Here is a 19967-nt window from a genome sequence, read left to right as displayed (position 1 = left end):
GAATTGCAGTAGTGCTATAACGAGGTAAAATTCATAGCACGAACCGTCGCACTCACGCAGAGGTTGGCAAAGCTGCAAGAGGCCAAGCAGTTGAAAGAACAGGTAGATGTAGCGCAGAAGAAGGAGGCAGTGCTGAAGGCACGACTAAAGCCCTGGTTGGATGAGGCTTATGCGGTTATAGCCTCTATTGAAGGAAATCTTGTGACTCTGGAAGCAACTTAGTAGAAGCTTCAGGCCAACAGTTCAGGAGTAGTGACTGAGCAGATGGTTGAAGAAGTGAAGCGGGTGGTTGCACAATGCACTGCCGAGGTTGCGATCATATAGGTCGAGCTGGGAGATCCTCATGCTACAATCTCCACATCTGCAAAGTGACTCAAGGGCAAGTCACGATGTTTGTGTTGGGAGCCTATTGGGAACAGGATGCCCCAAGGACAGTTTTGGGGCTAAAAGCCCATGTTTTGGGTCAATTTTGTAATAAAATTGTAAAGCCTCCACATTTTGAGGTCGCGGAGCACGAAGGTGTCATGAGTCATAAAGGGTTGTCCGCCCTTATTTTGTAAAGTGTAAATTTAGCTGTAAAAATCCACCCATGGTCCACGGACCATGGGATTGTATAAAAGGAGCTAAGTAAGTAAGCTTTAAAAAAACAAAGTCTTTAGCAAAGAATGGAGTGAAGAGTCTTGATAGCGAAGTCTAAGTGTTCGGGTCTTAGCGTAGGTAGGGGCTCTGCACCTGAGTGCGCAGAGGCCTAAGGTAGAAGTTTACAGTTGAGTGCATGGACCCCTGCAGCTATGTGCGCAGGGTGGATAGAGTTTGTAATAATCTGAAGATATCAATAAAGAGAAGTATTATGCAAATTATGTGTATCTATTTCTTATTAATGCATCTGGTTATATTGTGTTTCGGGTTTAATTTACAATGTTCATGTGATGCGCGAATGTATGTGACTGTATTAGCTAATCGAAAGCAAGTAAGAATATATGTTTACGCGGTGCTAAGTATGATTTTTTAGTAAGATAAGTAAAACACTTAATTTAACTTGGGAACCTACAGAAAACGCTGCCATACCAGCGCGAAAGTACCTGGATCGTGGGATAAGGGTGCGCGAAGGTCAATCATGCACCTTCACGGAGGTATTGAAGGGCGGAATAAAGGGCTAGACTGACTCTCAGATAAGTATGAGACCTCTATGCTTAAATCTGTTGCTTACACCTGTAGATTACATATTTGTGATATGTTTAACAAAATTCTTGTCATGGCTAGTAGGGGTCCATTTAAGGGCTTGTTCAAGTATTTGCATTTGCACTATTGTTTCCTTCTTATATTTCTATTCTGAAGGTGTCATTCAATTTTGAGTAGTGACTTGGGCTATGGGCCTGAAAAAGTGGCTCAAATCTCGGGGACATTAGCACAACACTGAGAAAACTAGTCCCTGGACATTGGCATGCCTTGTCATGAGAGCGTCTAGAGCCTCCTGGACGCTGTTAGGCCCATAGCATGGGAGCATCCAGAGGTCAAGTGGCCAAAAACCTTAGTGGGACCCAAGGGCTAGCTACTTGAGTGGTTGGGATGGTTCCTGGGAGTCCTGTAGCTAATGTGGAAGGTATTTATGTTGTGTTTCTATTGATTCCACTTCCTTAAGGTCACATAGGAGGTTGAATCCAATCATAGTAGCCTCTTGTCACATGTTTACCCCAATTGGCCAGTTACTTAGGTAGATGTGGGAGGATGATGTTACAAATACATCTTTATGCAAGTTTGGGATATGACAAGGAAGAAGTTGGAGAATGGTCTAAAAAAATTGAAGCAAGAGAAGCTTCAAGAGAAAAGCATAATCCATTACAAAAATAACCCATGCAAGGAGAGTGAGTGCAAGTCAGAATAAAAAAAAGGAACCTTTCAATCATGGAAAAAACATCAAGAAAGAATGCAAAGCATATCCAAAGTGAGATGTATATCCCTAAAGAGGAGGTAAAACATGTTCTCACATCATGCATAAGTAATCGAATGTTTTCTTAATTATGGGAAGAACAACAAGAAAGATTTATTGTCTAGAAACATGGGCAAGGAATATTACACTCAGTGTAAAATGAGTGGTCATTGGGTTGATAAGTGTTTGAAGCTTCATCCACAACTTCATCCAAAGAATTGCAAAGGAGTTTTGCAAGCACCCCCCAAGAAAGAGGTAGTATATGAAAGAGTTGGTCAAATATGAAAAATCTAAGAGGCAACCCAAGAAGAAGACTATCTATCCAAGGAAGAATCCATTAAGAAGGAGAAACTCAAAGAAAATTTCCCATTAGAAAGAATAGGTAAGAAATGGATAGCCTATTTTCATTGTTGAGTTTTGTTTATCGTGCTTATGCAGCACCTCCAAATCACTTTCTTTTTGTTCCCATTGTTAAATAAAAACATGTAAATAACTAACCTAATTTGTATTAACAAGTGTGGATATATATGTGCATTAAGAATAAAATATGAAGTAGGCATCTAAGATAAGTATCTCAAATTGAGAAAAGTAGGATCTATGCAACGAATACATTAAAGATGGAAGCTTTGGTTAGATATATTGAAGATGTTGTCTTGGGGGTTGTGGAGACAAATTATATAAAGAATTAAAATCAAAAAATATAAATGCTTTCGATCGATCCAATTCCATTAGCTAAATGGGATGTTGAAGAAATTGACCTCAGATAATGATGTTGATACAGATCAATGTGGTGGGAAAATAGTGTATTTCGTTGGGATGTGATAATCTCCCACTTTTGAAGGGAAGAATGCATGTTCAATGCTATGTTGATTACATGAGGAAGACCATGTGTCACTCAAATATATCTATGATGGTCCACAGAAAATGTGAGCTTGGACAACAACACTATGAAACAATTATGAGGATGTTGATTATAAGAACCACAACAAATGCAGATTTGCCTCCCACAAGTTCATCCTTCTCCTATTTCCCAATCATAGTTGTGGTGTAGGAATTGCTTCGAGAAACGCTATAGGCTAGCACTCTTTCCAATTGGAAGTTGAAATTGCATGCCCAGCCAATGATTTATAGCTAATGACATAGGCTATACTTTCTTGAGCCGATGATACTAACCGATGATTAAAGGTTATTAAGAAAAAAATATGTCCATTGAAAATCCAATAGATAATTATGAACAAGAAATGAAATCTCTTGTACGTGTGAGAGAAGTCAAAAGGATTCAATCGAAGTCTAACTGCCAAGCTATTAAACCTCTAGCTAACATTGAGGCACCACCATCACGTATGGATCTTGCAATTGAAATAGTTGAACCTTTTGAACTTGGACATGTGAATGCATTAATGACTTCCGATAGTGTTGGTGTTCTACGAAGTGTGGTACCAAGGTGGAACTCATTTCATTGATAGAGACGAAAGGCTCGTCAATATAACAAAGGGACCTCAAACTCTCAGTTGGGGACCTTTTTTTTTAAATTGTGCCTAGAGCAACTCTCAAGAATACATAGTCTTTCTCGGGTTTGGACCACAAGACCTATGAGGACCAAACTTCCCCACCTAACCATTGGACCACATCCTAACAGCTTTCATTTGGGGACCTATCATGTGTATGTTGTGAATTTTGAGTAGCAATGAGAATACATAAAGCGGGCTTCAAGAAAGAACAAAGTCACTCATGAATATGGTTCTAGATCTTTCTATGGATCAATTTTGCTAATGTTGTCGTTTTAATTTTATTTTTTTATTTTTTAATGTGAGGAGGTATGATTTATGAGGCTCTCTACAGTCAACAAATTTAAAATAGTTTCATTTTCTATTATGAATTATTTATACAATTTGAATCAGGTTAAGTGGACTTTATATGTGAAAGATGTGTCTCATTAAAATTTTGGGCAAAAAGGAAAAAATAAAACATAAAATAAAATGATTAAATTTTAAGCTTAGGTGTTCATGCATTATTCATTTTAGTTGTAACATAAAACTAATGACTGAGAAAGCTACACAACCTTGTAGTTTCCTAGTTTCAGGGGGAAGTTAAGATCTTCATCCCTCAACTAGTGCCTTGAATTATGCCGAGAATCCTAGATCTTGAAAATTATTTTCTCCTTAGACTTTTTTGTTCTCAACAATGGAAAACTATTATAATCCATTTTTGCTATTGGGAAAAAGAAAGGAGGTTTTCCCCTTGTAATGGACAACCAACGCCTTATTTGGGGAATAATTCATCCAATTTTCTAAAAGAAGAAGCCCTCTTTAAAGGAGAAATAATGAAGTAGCTCATTGATTGAGTAAGCCCAAAGACATAGCTACATTTGGTGAACTTCATTATCAATTTAGTTTATATATATTTTTTATGTGCTTAATTGTTTTAATTTTAGTTTAAATGTTGAATTATATTTCCAACTTTTATGTTAAGAATGGAAAGTTAAGAAGTCTTCAAATATTCAGAATGTATAGAAATAGTCCCAGTGTTATACTACCCATTTTTGGATCACTGTGGGGGTGACATAACCCAAAATACTCATTGCACAAAATTGATCACTTTTTTGTATATCATCAGTAACTCTTTCGGTGGAACCAATTGGTCCCATGACTTCCATCAAAGTGGAGAATGATCACTTGTGTCTAAGAAAAAATAGATAGTTTCATGGAAAGACCTTCCTTTCATAACATTTAGCACTATATGAAACATATATTTCCTATAGTAGATCAGAATAATTTTGATGGCTCCTATCTAGTAGGACGAATAGGCTAAATGCAACATTATTTTTCCCTCTAGGATATCAATGACGAATAATTGAAACTTTGAATTGTGTTTACTTGTATAGGAAGCACTGATGGTGGTGGCAATGACATAAGAAGGCATATGAAGGACACATATATCATTACAAGGATGGGATCTAATTTATTTCTTTGAGCTAAGTCTCATATGGATGGATAAATTCAAAAGAGTGGCTACCTTTTTCATTATTGAGTATTTCCATCTTATAAAAAATCATCCAAATCTTTCCTCAACCTCAAAAATCCAAAAATTTTATCTTCTAAAATTATTTTTAGTGCTCATTTATCTTCATCGCTTACATTCACAATTTCATGAAACAAAAAGATATTGAGTTTATACTTCTCTACAACCCTCCTCAAAGTTCATTTCTTTTGGGGAGATGAAAACAATTTTATGTTGAGAGAGAGAGAGAGAAAGTGATCATATTTTAACCTTCCAAGAGGCATTCCCTACTCCAGTGGCCCCAACAATCATTGATTCATATTCTTCGCAAATTTCACATCAACATTTTGCTAAGATGAAAATACTTTCTCTCTTCAACTCGAAAATTTCAAGATTGTTTTGGCCTAAGATCCAAACCACCCTCAATAATGACTTGCCCTTTATCACATTGTTTGTATAAGGATCTTGTATGGTACTTCTTATTATGGTTGAGAGGGACATAATCTACATCTATGTTTTGTGACGAATTCAATTTACTAAGATCTGAGACAACCCTCTCTTCTTATCCAATTGTAAATAAAATTGTCTTCTTTTAAAGAATGGGTAACTTTTCTTCTAAATTTTCACATCTAGGATCTTTCTATAGAGTGTCAATGATTCCATGTCTAAGGATGTAACCTTTAATGGATTCATGTTCTTCATTCTTCTCCTTGCGCCTCGCTCCTTGGCGACTTTTGGTATTTTCTTCATATTTTTTCCTTTAAGCACAAGTTTATTAACAAATATTTCAATGTTTATCCATAAATGATTTGGGTAGGGATCCTCCTTGTGATCATACATTATCTTAATTTCTCGATCCTAGTTGAAACCTATATTTTTGAAGAGTCTGTGAAAATTTCATCTATCACAACAATTGGAAATTATTTTCTAATTGTTAATTTGTTTAATAATTTATTTGCAATTTGCTATGACAAACACCAGATAATTCACACTGTGATTTTCACAAATAAACGATGGAAGACAATAGTGTTGTAAACTAAGAAAATTCCAGCACACACACACACACATAATAAAAATGACACAATTATTTTTAGACAAATGTCCCCGGAAAATCCCAACTTGGGAAAATTGGTGCAACAGATGAGGGTTTTATTATTATATAGAAGTGAATTCCAAGTAAATCTATGGATGCCCAACTGGGAATCCAAACAGCAAGAGAATCTGGCAAAAAAAATTGTAAGGGAATTACCCTTCTTCCACAAGCAACCCTGGCACAACTTTCCTTCATAAAACTTATCCTCATGGACCCTCTGCGATGTGCTTACATAGGACCTATGACATATAGCCTTTGATGAAATCGTTATGCATGTCTATGTTGAGGAAATCGCTTCTACAGCACTCTAAAACCTATGTCCGACCTCTGGAACTGAAAAAGATTTTTCCTCCAACTTAATCAATTTTCTATTTTGAAGAAACTGTGCAGTCCTTTACGCTTTTTCATTAGGAATAACTTTGCCTCCTTGTTGCTACCTCTTCGGATATGGAAAACTTCCTTTGGATCACTATCTCTACCCATCACTATCTCTGCTTTGATCTCTGCCTATCTAGCAACTTTTGATACTCTTTGGAAACCGATCTGCCAAGGAAACTAAACTTCACAAGTGTCTTCTCCATCACCACATCGATCCCTTCTTATATCTTCTTATTGGTACACAACAGACAATATTAAATCTTAATCTATGCCTTAGATCATTTATGGATCAATCCGTGTGAGTTTCTAGAGAATTCTCACCTTGACATAATTAATTTTTATTAATTAACCAATTTTCCTAAGTTTAGACTTAGGAAACATTAAAAAAATAGGTTAATAATCTAATTAAGTCATCTCTAGGTGGAATTTCTAGAAACTATTTCTAGATTTTGGAGATCTCATGTATTCTAGCCTCTCCACCAAACACATCTAATGCTACAGAAACTAACACTCCCTCTTAGTGAGGATTGTGTTCTCTCCAATGTTGCACATCATGCCACAACACCATGTATGTGTATCACCTCCTGTTATGTTGTTGATGTCTACCCATACTGCCCGCCAACCACTATGCAACTCTGATGTTGCATCTTTACTGCTGCCAACTCTGCATCTATACTACAACTACCTCTCATTTGTTTTTTCTGCAACTGCAACTACTACAATTGAGAAGCATCCAAAATAATTAATCATATGTTGTTCCCAACTCTACACTGAAACACCTGCTTTGTTGTTAACATTTCACTACACTCCTCAACATCTGACTGCTACGAATCTACAACTATCACTTCGGTACTGACTGCATCAACTGTCACTGATCCATCTTGCTATGGAATATTGTGGTCCCCCCGTAGCTAGGTAATGATCCATGAGGTGTACTCCTCAAGGATCTTGCCCATCTCTATAGCTCTTTGGGGCTACAACACCAAATCACCCCACCCCACTCCTGGAGGTATATCTATGAACATCGCAAAATCTTCCTCCAATCTGGAGGACATCCTATTTATCATAGCATGTATTGTCTCTTGGTTTTGTTTCTTTTTCTTATCCTTCTTCCTAAGAGGACACTAGGTACTGTAGTGGCCAAAATCACCACATCTAAAGCACTTGGCCCTAGATAGGTCCTTCTTCTTCTTCTTCTTCTTCTTCTCCGCCTTCCCCTAACTGGGACCCTTCGATGCAAGGGCCACAGTCTCCTCCTCCTTCACACTCTTTGATTCATTATTATTGCTGCCACTGGTGGATCTCTTTAATATATCTTTCTTCAAGTCCTCGTGCTACAAATTGGCCCACATTGTGTCCCATCTTCGAAAAGTGTCTCTACCCAATATAATTTGGACAAAAACTTTCCAATCCTTCAACACATTGTTTAGTTCCAATTGCACTAGCTTTGATGGTTGAGGCATTGCCCCAACAGTTGCAAGCTAATCTCGAACCTCCTAAATCCTGGTGACAAAGGGATTTATGCCTTCTCCCTTCTACATCCTTATGCATCTCAACTTTCCTTCTAGGAACATCTTCTATTTCTCAGAGGTATCTTGATATAGCGTGGAAAGAGCTACCCATGTTTCTCTAGTTTTTCCTTTAAATGCCAAATGTGAGACTATGTGGTCTCGAACTCCATCCAATATCAACCACTTTTCCCTTTCCATCTCCTTCTTGTGTTCTTGGGGTTGATCTACACCCTAGGGAACTACCACCACATTATCTATGTAGGCTTTCATCTTGTACTCATCTAGAAGGAAGGACATCCTAGCCTTCCAGATGACATCGTTGGAAGCTCCATACAACCTATCCCGATCTCTAATCCATGTTATGGCCATCTCTGAATATGTCAAAAACTCCCTCTTTCCCTCTGTTTGGATACTTCTCTGCTACTCGTACTCCCTCCTAGAATGCGTAGATCTGCTAGCTCCTACTCCCAATCTACCTAGAAAAATCGAACTTCTGAGACTCGAAGTTCCCTGAGAGAAATTTTCCCTCTGTTTTATGTGATTTTCTCTTTCGCTCGACGTTGGTTCTGTTGCTGCAAAACCCTTTACGTCTAACCAAGGAATATTCTTAGCGAAAATCTGAGTTGTAACTGCTCCCTTTGACTGTTGGAATCACTAACCTGGGAAACTCGACTTTTCTGCAACCTTGAAAATGAAAATCGAATTCTTTCCCTAGGAATTTGGCATGCTTATCTAAGCACTACATTGCCTCTAAGAATTTTGACCTGTTGCTCCCTCTGAGTAGTGAAATTATTTATTTTGCTTCTGATCTTCCCAGCTGATCACTTACGCTCTGATACCATGTGAAAATTTCCTCTATCACAACAGCTAGAAATTATTTTTCTAATTGTTAATTTTTTTAACAATTTATTTGCAGTTTTCTATGGAAAACAATAAATAATTCATATTGTGGTTTTCACAAATAAACTGTGGAAGAAAATAGCACTGGAAACTAAGAAAATTCTAGCACTTACACACACAATAAAAATGACACAATTATTTTTGGACAAATGTCCCCAGAAAAACCTAACTTGGGAAAACTGGTGCAACAAATGAGGGTTTTATTATTATGCAGTAGTGAATTCTGAATACAATCTATGGATGCCCAACTGAAAATCCAAACAACAAGAGAATCTAGCCAAAAATTATGTAAGGGAATTACCCTTCTTCCACAAGCAACCCCAACACAATTTTTCTTCAGAAAATGCATCCTCCTAGACCCTATGCGTCAGCCTCTATGCAGTTATTGCGCAGGCCCTATGATGTCTAGCCTCTGAACTTCCTTGGATGAAGTCGTTATGCATTTCTTTGTTGAAGAAATCACTTCTCCGACACTCTGGAACCTCTATCTGTTGAGGAAATCGCTTCTCTGACACTCTGGAACCTCTATCTGGCCTCTGGAACTGAAAATGGTTTTTCCTCCAATTAAATGAAGTTTCTCTTCTGAAGCAACTGTGTAGTCCTCAACGTTGCCTCACCGGGAATAACTCAACCTCCTTGATGTTTCCTCTCTAGATATGTAAAACTTCCTCTAGATCATTGTCTCTTCCCCTCACTATCTCTACTTTGATCTTTGGCTCTTTTGCAACTTTTGCTTCTCTATGTAAATCGATCTACCAAGGAAATTGAACTGCACAAGTATCTTCTCCATCATCACATCGATCCCTTCTCATATCTTCCTATTGGGATTCCAACAGTTAATATTAAATCTTAATAGATGGCTCAGACCATTTCTGGATCAATCTGTGTGAGTTTCTAGAGAATTCTCACCTTGAATTAATTAATTCTGATTAATTAACTAGTTTTCCAAAGTTTAAACTTAGGAAACATTAAAAAGATAGGTCAATAATCTAATTAATTCATCTCTAGGTGGAATTTCCATAAACTATGTTTGGGTTTTGGATATCTCCTATATTCTAACCTCTCCACCAAATTTCGTGGCTAGAACACATCTAATGCTATAGAAACTAACAGAGTCAACTTTCTTACTCTGTGGCCCTAGCTAGACCTTGAGGAAGTCTATCAGTTTTAACATGTGAAGATGTTGCTATGTAATATTTCTAAAAATAGGTTTTTTTTACTTGGGCTTTTAACTTTGATTAGCTTTTCCAATGATTTGTTTTAATGAGTTTTGTGTACCTATCTTCCTTCATCTTATAAGTCTTTAGATGGTTCATTTTCCTTTGGATAATCTCATTTTAAGTGACCATATGTTTTACTAATAGAACACCTAAAAGGAATTGAGAGATTTGAGTAAAACAAGAAAAAATCTAGAAAAATTGGCTTGCACCCTTTTAAGTGGCTAAGAAATTTTTTATTAGCTTGTATCAGTTGCGAAACATGGAAGGAGAGATGGATCCCCTCCCTATAAATAGTTATGAAGGTGTATTTTAGTTAACTTGCATTAAGATAGATACCTATATATAGTGTTATCCTCCACAATATCCCAAGGCTAGAAAGAAGATTGAAGGAGGTAACCTCAAACCAATCTTTTAGTTTAGCAGCTAGCCCTACCAAACCAGAGAGGGCTCTCTCTATGGTCACAGCCAAGGATTTGACTAGAATGGGAAAAAAATATTAGGCTAGATATGTTTCAGCTCTATCGTTTAAATATTTTGGGGTTTTTTTTGGATCAGGGGTGAAAATCAGGGAACTAGGTCAAAAGATCAAAGATTTTAGTTGCAAGAGAGATAGAGGAGCAAGGTAGGTATGCTTTTGTGATAATTTAAGAAGTTGTTTGATGTAGTGTAGGGTGGAAAAGCAAATATTCAAAATGAGCATGGAAAGCATGAATTCATTTATCAGAAGATAGGTAACATAAACATGAAATTTCTAACAAAACAAAGCTTAAATTTAAGAATTATGTTTAAAACATCTTAGGAAAATCACTGAAAAGCATAGATATGGAAAGGAGATGAGATTATCATTCACATAAGCTAATAACAAAAGAGAAACATGATCACAAACTCATACCACAAGAATTCCTAAATAATAGTTGGAACTGGCCTTTGATTTCTTGTAAAAAGATCATTGAATACAAGCTCCAAGCCTTTCACTCTTTGGGGTCCAACCCCTAATACTTTGAAATATGAAGTATTTATACAATTATTTTGCAAAAAATATATCTTGAAACAGACTTCAAGATTTATTACAAAAATTCATAAAAATAGATCAAAACTACTAAAATATCATGTGGGTAAATTCTGGTGCTTTTCTGGGCATTCTGGTGTAACTGGGGCCTTTAATAAACACTTATGTTAATCATGTTGATTGATGAACTGCCTTGTTGTTCCATTTTTCTGAAATCCGTTTGAGCGATGGTGAAAGGAATTTGCTTTGAAAATATCCTTGTTGTCCTCTGAGCGGTGGTGACACAAATGATCTGGTGCTTTATGAATGGAGGTTGTGTTCTTTCAGTAGAGAATTTACATAAAATATAGCAAAAAATTGCGGCTGAAAAAACTGAACTGATATTGACCATAGGGAGAAATATGAACCTTCAATCTAAGTTATATGATCTCGACTGATTAGATCTGAGTCGTTGATCTGGGTCAATTATATATTGCAATCGCAACGCGGAGAATGGTTTTTTACCATGTTCCATAGTGTTTCGCGGACGAACCAAACCCTTTACTTTATCAAGAATAACTTTACAAAATATCGCAATCGGTCGGGCTTTCCATATCGCAATTGCAACCGGGAAGGGGTACATGGGAATGGGACCATAAAGTTAGTATGATTGCTAGGGGCCGGCACCTATCGCAATCGGGATCGGGAATTATTGCAATGGGTCAAGACTTAATACCAGGGTCGGGACTGATAGCAAGGGCCGGGACTTGTCGCTAGGGTCGGGTCTCATAGTAAGGGTCAGGGTCAGGACTCATAGTAAGGGCTTAGGACCAGGAGTTATAACAAGATGGGGTTTATCGGTGCGGGGTTATCGATGCAAAGTTTATTGCGGGATGGGGAGTATTTGCGAGATGCGGGATGTGGGATGTCATTGTGGGACTATTAGCCACGGAAAGGACTATGCAAGGGGGGGAGGGGGAACGATTACGGGATCCCGCAATCGTAATCAGGGAGGGGTATGGAGCATTGTTTATGTAATATGCTCCGATTGCAGGTTGCAGGCCTTTAAAAAGGATTTGAATATAGTTTAAGTGGGTGCGGCTAGAGTTAAAACAATAGAACTAAGTTTTAATGTATAACAATGAAATGGTGGCTAAAGGAATATACAAAGGATTTTTGGGATATGGCTAGATTTTCGAGAATTAATATATGGAATATGAGTGTTTCCAATAGAAAAAAGGGTTTTAACTTAGGATTTAAGGGTTTTCTCAAAGAAAAAAGGGGTTTTAGATGAAATGAGGGGATTTATGAGGGAAGGTTGATGGGGTATATGGAGTATGAATGAGGATGTTGAAACAAGCTGAAATTCCTTCAACACACTATTTCCCTTAATTACTACTCCCATAGTGATTAACCATAAGTGATGTCATGCCTCTTTTTGACCATTTTGATGACTCGATCTATTGATGACATCTCATGGAGTATGAAATCGACCATGAGATGAGACTAAGATGGTGATCAAGACATTTACTGATGACTCATCATAATGAGTGATGACACGACCAAAATGGCATTGGACCATGAAATGGAGGGAGTAGTAACATACCTAGACATACTAACCAGTGATCAAATTTTGTTTCGAAATATAAAAATTTCACCAAATAGCCCTATCAACAATTTTGAAAGAGTACATTTGATCACCGGTGACTAGCAGGACTAGCAGACACTAACATTGGCTCCAGCTGGGGATGGCAGCTCTTTTAGGAGGTGTCAAGAACATCGTAGACCAAGTAGCCTGATCCATTGGGCATGGAGTCAAAAATAAAAAGACCAAACTCAAAACTGAAAATTGGCCGACAAACTAAACTGATTTTGACAATAAAAAACAAACTGAACTTTTCAAACTAGCCGCTGGTCAAAGAAACATTATGGCCTTCTCCTCGGGCTTCAAGCTCTCATGATAGCTACTTCACACTCTGACAGGAAAGTAACCTGGTATGTACAATGATAATGAAAATTTTCAGAAATTCATTGTTACACAACATTTTGTCACTGTCCCTATACTCCCCATCCATGATCCTGGAGGACCTCTACAGTGTAGCCGACATGCTTTCCTATCATGAATAAACTCCCATTGTGTCCCTCTTCATGAGAAGAACAATTCCCTTTTGCATCATTTCCCAAAAATCTTCTGTTTATCCCAGTTTACAAGACTGGCGCGAATGACCCATGTCCTCCTCGCGCTGATATCTAGGGTTTACAACTCTCCCTAGCACCGGTCGGATCGACTGAGCCTTTTCCCAATCATGTCGATCCTCTTTTGAAATTTTTTTTAAATATGGAGCCGAAGATTCCAGCTCTAGAAGCTTCATAACGAAAGTTTGGTAAATGGTTAGGCCAGATGGAGTCGAGGAGGTCAATTTGGGCTCCTTTCCCCTATTAGGATGGAACTAATCCAAGAGATAAGGCCTTCTCCCATGAGAAGAGGAACCATCTCCCCTCCATCCCAGCTATATAAACCTCTCTTTTTCCCAAGCAAAAGTTACATTTTAGTCCTAATTAAGTTTTATTTTGGAGTTAGAATAATCAGCAAGCTACCCATAGCTTGTAGCTTTCTAATTTGTGCTTAAGGGAGAATTGTGAGTTTGGTTTGGTGTGAAGAATAAAGGGAAGAGCCTTGAGACTACCATTGTTGAGGTTATCCATGAGATGCTAGTAGAAGTGTGGGAACTCGGATATGTCAGAGGATAATAGCAACGTCAAGACATCGGTTGAAATATCTTCTTGAACTAATATAGATGCAACTATCGATTGAATTCCTACATAAATGTCATCTCACGTATTTATGGCTTAATGTTTATTGACCTGTTAAGTAGACTTAATACAATATTGTATGTGATTGTGTTTGTTGTTTGTTGTTGTTTGCTTGTTTCAGGTGTAGGAAGGAAACGAAAGATAGTTGGAGCAAGGAAGCAAGATCGTCACCAATTGGAATAGCGTTCTAAGAGGTAGGCCCTATTAATTGATTCTAGCCTAAGGAAATCTTCCATAGATTGTATGTTTATGACTAGACCGGCTCTCTCGGGCTAGAGGAATTGTTTGTGTCCGCACTTATAATTTACCTGCATCATAAATTGGCAACTCCACTGGGGAATCTATCCTTCTGTTTGATTGATTGTAATTTCATGGTTTTGTGTGAACTTTTCTAGTATCACCATTTCCCTCTATTGTTTTCTGCTTTGCCTAGTTTACTGCTCTGAGTCTGAAATTTTCAGTAGCAAGTTTGGTTTTTACCTGAGGAAGTTTTTATTTTTTCCTTTGAATCCTCAGCCAGTGCAGTTTTTTCTAAAACAGTCGCATTGATCGGATCGATTTTCATAAAAATAGTCGCGTCGACCCCCCTCTAGTGCTTGTTGTTAGTTAGGTAGTCGCGGCGATGCCTATATATGGAGATTAGGGTTTACCCTAGATCTCAACCAGTGTGTCTTGCTCTCTTAATTTCTGTCTCTAATCTTGTTTTAGGCTATTTCTCCCTGACTGGAAAGCTTGATTTGGATTGGTTTATGTGCTTGTTGGTTTGCCTTCTTTAGATTGATTTCTTGAGTGTTTGGATGGTTAGTGGCTCTAGGACATCTAACTTGTCATCCATCATGCTGGATGTGAACTCAGTGAGTCATGTTGTTGGTGAATTTACTCCTTGCATTTCATTTGTATTCCTCTTATTTCTTTGATCTCCATCATTCAAGTTTGAAAGGTTTCGTTTGATTGTTTAAACGTCTCTTTTCCGACATAGATCATGTTGCTTGTCTTGTTTTTGGTATAGTCATTACATCATTGGTTTGGAAGAAAATCTCTTTTGTGTCTTTTCATTTGCTTGAGGCTTGATTGTCTCGAAAACTTTTTCATCGAAGTGTTTTACAAAAATTCATTTTTATCATTTCATGAAAAGTATACAATTCTAGTTTTTTGCATCAATATGTTATGTTCGTTAGCATCATTAAAGACTAGAGTTGCATTTGCATTTGAAAAGAAAAAGAATTATCTTTACCTTTGAAAGGACTGCTTGAAGTGCACTTGTTAGGAAAATAGGACTTGGGAAGAGTATTTTCATTATTTTGTTTTCAAAAAAGTAAAGTAGTGAAAAAATCGTTTTCTTTTCAATTGCTTGGTTGTTTTCATTTGATTGTGTTTTCTACCCTCTCTAGTGTAAAAAATTCATCGAATTGAAAGAGTCTTGTCTCATTTAGCTACATACAGGATTCTTCGAGCCAAATCGCTAAGGCCCGAAAACCGAGACATAATTCAATATAAACTTTAAAATGAACTCAATTAACCTAACGCGCATTTGAAACCTAATGATCACATCTAGAAGGTCTAGGCTAGAGACATGTTCCTACATCTCTAAACCTAGTAGTTGTCATTCGCTTCGGCACTAGACATCGCTAGTACAGGTTTGTGCTCCCCGTACCATCGAGTATATAAAGGGAGACCCCACTAGGCTGCAATCCTTTATCCATAGGAAGTCGAGTCTGATGCCTTATAAATGTGATACACCAAACACAACATTTGGGGAGACACCTGCCTATACTTCTCGGTTTGCCAGGAGGTATTCTGCAGTTCACAGTTACCTAGTAATCCTTTTTACCTAGATCATCCTGAGTAGTATTTTTATCTTTTTTACTCCTTAAGCTTAAAATATCATCCGATCACTTGTCCTTTCGAGCTCACTTCCAATCGAAAGTGATAGAGTCACCTTTGCTTCTTTCTCAACTCTTAAAACATGAAAGAGCACCAGTTTGTTTATGCGTCTTAAAAAATTGTTGCCCACGATCATATAACATCCCTGTTAGTCTTTTCTAGACCAAATTGTGAGTCTTCCTTTTAAAGTACATTTAATGCCTTGGAATTTATCTCTCTGTTCCTGTTATTTGAGGCAAAGCCATCGTGGCTGAATCGTTTAGTTCACCTACTTCCTCTTCCTCTCTTCCATCTGAAAGATTGTCTGAGGAGACATTTCCTGAATTACCACAGTCACTTAAGGACCAAGGTGTTGAACTTGGAATTGTTCTGAGCATCCAACCTTTGTCATCTCATCCTCCACTCCCCTCAGATACTAGGTCACTTTTTGATATTGGCCCGGGATCTCCAAATAATCCTATCCAGACTCCTGAGAGTCAGCCAACCCTTGATGGTTAGCTTGGACAGGTTGTTTATCCTCTGAATCCTTTGTTTGACCCTATTGTTATATCAACGCAACATCCGTACAGTCTGTATGATCAGCCAGGTATTCCTTTGGAATTATCCCCTCGAACATCTTCGGTCATTCGTCGTTGCTTGTTTCCACCCATGGAACCTGAAGGTGAATTTCCAGTCTCCTCTCCAGGTCACTCGGAGGTTTCCACTTCACACATTGTCGAAGAGGAAGAAGATCGATTTCCTTCGGAGGGTTTCCCCTACACGGGAAGCATTCCCATCAATTTTTATTGGAGCTTACCTCCTAATTATGTGACTTTAGCGGAATTGGTCTCAAGTACACCTAGTGCCTCTTCGCTTTATCATAATCATGTTTGGGCATCTGGCGCCATGCCTACCACGGGTACATTAATTCCGAATCTGACCCCCCAACAAACGTTGAATTTTGCAGTTACTTCAGTTCCAGTGCAGCCCACCATTCTGAACCCTCTTGTCTCATTAGTCCAAGTCACCCTTCTGGTGCAACCAACGGTCTCAAGTCCTGCCTCTATCAATCCTTCATTCCCTCCAGTAAGTGCACAAGTTGTGCCACCACCTAGGGGGCAGCATCTGAATGTCTCTATGGTGTCAGGCACAACTAATGTTAGTATCTCACATGCTCACATGATTTGGGTGAGCCAGCCTTCTTCTAGTGTTATTCAAAACCCTGGTGGTCCTACTAGATCAAGCAATGTCCAGTACTAACTGGTCCAAAATCCCATTGGTCTGTCTAGGTCAAGCCATTTCCAGTATCAGCAGCCTTATGAGGCTCAGGTTCAGTACCAAACTCCTTATGTTCCATATGGTTCCCAATGAATGGTAAATTCACCTTACATCCTTCAGCCTTGGCAGTACGTTCAACCTGGTCCAACCATCGTTCCCGATGGCTATGGCCAGATACAATTCGGAAATTTTCAAGGTTTCAATCCAGGAACTATCCAAGTACCCTTGCAGCAGCAAGGACAACCTCTGCAGTAACAAGGGAAACCTTCGTCGTAGAAAGGGCCATCCATGTTGCAGTAGGGTCTGATGATGCCACAACAGGGACCACCACAATAGCTGCAGGGGCAACCCTCGCAGCAGTTGCAGCAAACCATGCAGCCACAAATGTACTATGTTCAGAAAACCTCCCAACCTATGTCTTCGCAAGGCCAACCTCTATAGCCACATAGACAACTTTTGCAGCCGTAAGGTCAACCCTCGCAGTAGTAAGGCCAACCCAAGAAGTAGCAACCCTTATATACATATCAACAAGGTCAACCTTTGAAAGGACAAAGCGAGGGTCAAGTCTAGCAGCAGCGAGCCCCAAATCTCCTGTCCAAGGGAAACAGGTTCAAAATCCTTATCCAAGGACAACAGGTCCAAAATCCTTATGTCTAGGGCCAACAGGTTCAAAACCCGTATGCCCATGGACAGCAGGTGCAAAACCCATATGTCCAAGGTCAGCAAGCTCAATAGCCTTTTAACCCGTTGCTTATCAACAACCTATGGCTGGACAAATTCAAGGCTTTCAAGGTCAAAATCCACCCTACGGGTAAGGTAACCTATAGTGGGGGAAAAATCATATGCCATATGGACAGAACCCTCCACTATGGGGACAAAACCCTTACCAGCGGGATGGGCTCCTCCAGTTGGACCCACTTATCAACGTCCAATGCCTTTCGATACTCAATTTCCATTCTTGACTACACTAGACTTGCTAGATGTGTCTCAACTCACGAATGATCCAATTCTTCATTCGCCCTATAGGCCTCCGATCCCATCCAAGATCCTGAGTGATTGTCCAAAGTTTTATGGGAAAGCAAAAGAAGATCCACAAGCCCATGTGATGACATATCACCTCCAGTGCTCTTCGAATTCTTACGCTAATGATTCTATTTGTCTCTGTCTTTTCCAACGAACTCTCACAGGCGTTGTAGCCAAGTGGTACATCAAGCTTCCTAGAAGTACTTATTATGAATTCAACTCTTTAGCCATGGCTTTCCTCATGCATTTCCAATTTCCAGTTCGCTATGAAACCGACACCTATTTTCTTACATCTCTCAAGCAAAATACTGCGACCCACATCTCCAATCACATCCATGAATGGAGACATAGGCATCACTTGATCAAATTCGAGATTGTTGATCAGTTACCAACCGAATGGTTCACCAAATCATTCATCGCTCGGATTGCTTGCGATATCGCTATGGATGGGTGCGCCACGGAGGAGCAAGCCATTACTCGTGCACAATACTTAGATCTCATTTACTCTCAGTGCGGCACTTTATATGAGTTATTACCCGATGCTCTGAGGACATCATTTGATCTGATAGCATCAAAGTCACAGGCTACACCTCCTGTTGATGGAGTAATTGGTTCACTGTCCCAAGCCCCTGCAAAGTCTTCTTCCAAACAAAAGTCGGCCTCAAATGCTGCTTCCAATAGTCCCTCTCAGAATCCACCTGGCCTTGGTAAAACCTCAAAGGTCCATGCTGTTCAATCTACCGCAGTGGAAAAATCCTCGAAAGGTAAGAAGAAAAGCAAAGGCAAAGCTAAAGTCGATGCCCCAAAATAGGGTCCTCCTAATTCATTTTCTGATGATGCTTCCCAACGAAAACCTAAGTATCCGTGCCTCATCTGTGAGGAATATCACTATACTAAGGATTGTCCCAGACAAACTGAAGTTAATTTTTTGCTCAAAGGGACCCCCACTATCCTAAAATATCCTTTTTCATCCCAGCAAACCAAAATGGTAGACCAGCCTCAATCGTCTACTTCCTCAAGTTCACAAGTGTTCATGATGAGTACACCCATTAATATGGCTACTAGATCAAAAGATTATCAAACTCCTACCTCGATAGTAGGGAAAGAAAAAGAAGTTGACCCTTCTTCTTCTACCACGTCAAGTTCTGGTCCTCTTCATATTGAGCGACCTAACCTTGATTCTGTCATTCGACCACCTTCTCTAGGTGTGCTACGAAAGTCCTCGTACAATCCCAACACTTGCGTCACTTAGCACTATAATATTGTTGAGGATTTGGCTCAGGTGCCATTGGCTATGTCGGCCCTCTAGGTACTTCAAAGATGTCCGTCTCAACGGAAATCATTATTGTCAGCTATTAGGGGTATTGATCCTATTGATTCCAATCTCATATGTTTTGATTTAGAAAACCACGTTCCGCGTCTTCCTCATCAGATTGCGTTTCTCATTCAGGTCATCATCAATGAGAAAAACATTCACAGAACCATCATTGATGAAGGTGCTTCCACCTGCATCATGTCTGTTGCTTGTTGGAAAGCAATTGGTTCTCCTACTCTAAACTAGTCCCCTAACACTTTGGAAGGTTTTAACGGGCGCGATTCGCGGCCATTCGGTGTCTTACCCAACCTTTCCATTACTTTGGAGGGAAATACAGTGCATGTCGAGTTAGAAATTGTTGACACTAATCTCAATTATAATCTTCTACTTGGACGGAGTTGGACCCATGCCATGCATGTTGTAGCCTCCTCCTTGTTCTACATGATTTTTTTCCCCATCAAGGGAAAATAGTCACAATTGACCAACTTTCTTTCTTTGCCTCTTCCTCTTTGGATGGAAATGTTTCCTATGTTACGCACACTAGTGCTCCTTATGAAAGTGTCGTGGTAGGACTCTTTAAAGATCTTACTCTGATGGGTATCTTTCTGCTCCCACCTCCTCATGTTGCCTCTATTAACATGATTTTGGTCAAGT

The sequence above is a fragment of the Pinus tabuliformis genome, chromosome 5_1 (genome assembly GCF_031772625.1).
Source record: "Pinus tabuliformis cultivar Carrire ecotype Pingquan chromosome 5_1, CPIR1, whole genome shotgun sequence".
NCBI classification, from domain to species: Eukaryota; Viridiplantae; Streptophyta; class Pinopsida; order Pinales; family Pinaceae; genus Pinus; species Pinus tabuliformis.
The sequence above is the reverse complement of the archived record's forward strand: the minus strand, read 5'-3'. Positions refer to the sequence as shown.